Raw genomic sequence first — 4231 nt, 5'->3', positions numbered from 1 at the left:
GTTTACGCCACCGTAAACTAGCCGTTCGGCAACGTGACCGATTGAATAAGTACTAGGCTTAAAAAATATATTCTAGTGATCGAATTGTTCAACAAAAGCACTTCCAGGCGGTACTACCGCATGTCTGCAGTGAAATGACTGATACTTGCAAAAGAAGAAAGAATATAAATATTATATATAATTGTATTTATATTAAGAATGTATGTGGCGTGGTGTACGTGTGTGTGTGCCACCGTACGATTATATGAATACTTGTATAAAAATTATCAGGAGCCGATTATCTAAAGTGTCCTCTCTTTGAGAAGTAAACCCTGGTGCATCATAATATCATAATCGTTTCCCCGTTGATATATAATATAAACCTCTTGAAGAGGAACGACGTAAAATGTTAGTATAAGATTTCACCCAAAATATATAGATATGTGACGCCGTTAACCAGAATGAAGAAAGGTACATATTTTTCATATCTTGATTAAGCAATAAAGTATAAAGAGACAGCATAACTCATTAAATTATATGCAAGAATTTATTTCCAGCATCATTCTTTGGTGTGTTACATAAGTTATCTTCGCTTTTGAAGATGATATATTTTTTTGGTAGCGTTTTGATAACTTGGAGCCAACTGATAGTGCATCTCTTGTAAATTTAGTAGCCATCTATATCGGATGACTTCAACGCATACTATATATGTGTGTGTATGTATGTGTGTATATAAGTGTATGTATGTGCGTGAATGGGTGTATATGTCTATGTGTGTGAGTGTGTATGTATACACACGTAAGAATATATGCACAAATGGCGCGTACTAATAGAGATAAATTTGATGTAGTTAGGCTACAATTTGCAATGTCTACTCTGAAAAATAGCCAAATATATATTTTTTTTTTCTTGCTTTTGAAAAATAATCAAATATGAATATCTTTGAGATATCTGACATAAGAAAGGGAATTTCGAAGCAATTGCTTTTTAAATCATTTACAAACAAGCGGTAAAAAACAAACAATGCAACATTCGCATTGAAGTAAACAGAAAGAGATGAATACGTGATCACCGACAAGTAGCCAATTGTTTTGCCATTTTTTCTGTTTCTGAAGATTTTTAATTGTTTAAACTTCATATATACCTTGACTTACTTTGTAACCTTTAATCTATTCAATTCTGCGTATATGCATGGAATTGTTGTTAATGCAGAATATTCAAGATTACGTATATGGAGGGGTGCATACATACGAGAGTACCCAAAAGTAACCGGAAACGTTCTCTGTAGGACACGCCCGTAGTAGTTAGGGCTTGATGCGACCCTCCGGCATTAGTCTACCGACCGGCGTCACGCGGTGAAATCGGTCTCTCACGTGGTGCATCTTTGTTTTGCAGTGCTTCTTACCTGTTCGTCGATTTTTGGCAATAACTGAAATGAAGGAACAGTGGGTTTCCGTGAAATTCTGTTTTCTACTGGGAAAACGGCGGCCAAAACAGTTGTCATACTTCAAACGGCTAACAAGGCCGCTACCATGAACAAAACAAAAGTTTACGAGTGGTTTTCACGCTTTAGGAATGGTCACTTGTCGTTTGGAAACCAACTTCGTTCAGGGCGGTAGTCAACCTCCCGAACAAATGAAGACATCATGAAAATTCATGAACTGATCTTGGAAGACCGTCACCGAACAATTGACAAACTTTTTGATATGACTAGTCTGTCATGGAGCACCTGCCAATGAATTTTGAGCGAGGAATTGCGAATGAAAAGAGTTGCAGCAAAATTTGGGCCTCGCTTGCTCATGGAAGACCGAATGCATGTCGTGAACTGAAAGAACACTTGGAATTTGATCCAGACCTTTTTCGAACGTCATCACTGGTGATGAAAGCTGGTGCTACACAATTTGCAGATGTGAAAGAGGCAACGAAAAAAATGGCAGAGGAGTTAAATGGCACCACTTCGCAAGAGTTCCAGTACTGCTTCGAATAGTGGAAAACGCTCCTGGTCCGATGCATTGCTTCAAATGGAGAACACTTTGAAGGTGATAAAAATGTAAATCTGTATAACTAAGTGAATGAAATAATATTGCAAAATTCCGGAATCTTTTTGGGTACCCCCTCGCACATAAGTCCACGAATGTCTGTATTTGTAATTATATGCACATACACTTTCTAATATATTTAATATTTCTATTTACATCTTCGTTTGTTTAAGTCTGGGCGGGGTTATATTATTTATTTTGTTTTTAGTTGGCTCACGATCGTACATTCTTATTTTGATCAAGTAGGTAAAACAACACCTGACTCAAGTTCTAATAGTCTTGTGGTAAAACCAACCAAGTATCGGTTTTAAATTTTGACAGAAGGCCGGCAATTTTTTTTGTGGGGAGGGAATGGGTTAGTCGATTACATCTACCCCAGTGTTCAAATGGCATATATTACATCGACCTCCAAATGATAAAGGGCAAAGTCGACCTCGGTGGAATTTGAACTCAGAACGTAAAATCGGACAAAATACCGATGAGTATTTCGCCCGACGTACTAAAAATTCTGCCAGCTCGCCGGTTTTAAATAAAAGAATCAACTCAATATTGATCCCTGTTTATGCACTCGCACGAATGTAACAAATTCAGACAGTTTCTAATTTGATCAGATCTTATCCCGTTTGGAAAGTCTAGAAACGTCTTGCGAAACCTACGGCTAAAGTTCCTATTATTCTGCCGAAATGAGATTTTATCTACTTGAGAGCTTTAGAGTTTTATTCAAAGCCTCAAAAGTAACTATGTGAAACATGGTGCACTCATCGCAAGTCACCATTGAACTCTGATTTAGCACTTCTGCTACTCAGGCTCATTTGTTAATATAACGGATTGCTTTTGTATCCTCAAAGGTTAGGTGCAATGCCAGTTTCAAGGTACTGTGAGATTTTTACCCTCCTGGCAGAATAGCAACAATACCTGAAGAAACAAATTCCACAATTTTCCCCACGTTTCCTAACTGCATCCAATAATAAGTTTGTTAGAAAATTATTTCTTGTTCCTACAAATCAATCACGAAAGCATATTTCACAATCTTTGTATCAAAGACTATTTTTAATCATAAATCGTTTAGTCTCTCTTTCAGCTCACGTTGAACCTCAGAGGGCTGCAGCTGGTTTCCTTGGGACGGGTTATTCTGGACAAATCATATTTATGCAATTCGACTCCACCCAAAGCCAAACTTTTGTTCGAATAGTCAATTTGAAGCTGGTGTTATCATTGAAATGAATAACAACTTTGAAATTATGTTGTACTTAATGCTTATAATTTCCAGTCATGTCTTCTATAAGTCTCCTAGCATATAAGCAGGCATCTTCTTGTGATCATTAGCAGATGTCTGTTTACATATAAACAAAACTGCGAGGGGGCTTTGCGGTTTTGAAAGTGTTTGTGAAATATCTGCTTCCATCAGTGTTTGCTACCCACTGGACATCATTTAAATATGTTTTACAAGATTATGAGCTTCTCTTTACATTGCAGAAACGTAACTATCCACTGCTTGAAGCAGGTGAAATGACTGTTCCTCTGACTTCGTGTAATAACAGCTTTATCTGAAACATTCTGGATGACTGAGAATGAAACTTTTTCCCCCTCAACGTAATCAAATCAGATATGTCTGAAGCCTTCAACACAGGCATTTAGAGGATTATATATAAGCGTAAGTTTGCAGATTTGCTTTAGTCTATGCGTATGTGAGAATATTTTCAGGCATACAGAATAAATATATAAATATATAGCTATATAGAAATGCATAGATACATAAAAGAACTCATTTTTCTTTCATGCTTGGCAACTTTTCGATGTAACATGAAAGAACTTGATAGTGAAGCAGTTCTTGAGGAAATGAATGATTTTGGCAAATAAAAAATGTTGTGAATGTTGTTGATATTTGGAGCTACAGCTTGTTGCATTGTAATGGTAGCATGAAAATAAAATCCATGCACAAAAAATCATACACAACACAGATTCGCGCACATGCACACACAACTGGCGAAATGCAGACACACAAAACACACACAAATGGCTGAAAATAGATGGTATTAGTAACAAAAATGATATAAATAATTTGTCATGGAAAAAGGAAAATGCTTTATCAGCACATTGTTTTAATGCATCTGTTTTGTATCAGTATAATTTGAACCCATATACAAACTCTCTCTCTCTCTTTCTTTCTCTCAATATAAAAATATATATATATATATATATATATATATATA

This window comes from Octopus bimaculoides, chromosome 5 (genome assembly GCF_001194135.2).
Source record: "Octopus bimaculoides isolate UCB-OBI-ISO-001 chromosome 5, ASM119413v2, whole genome shotgun sequence".
Taxonomy (NCBI): domain Eukaryota; kingdom Metazoa; phylum Mollusca; class Cephalopoda; order Octopoda; family Octopodidae; genus Octopus; species Octopus bimaculoides.
The sequence above is the reverse complement of the archived record's forward strand: the minus strand, read 5'-3'. Positions refer to the sequence as shown.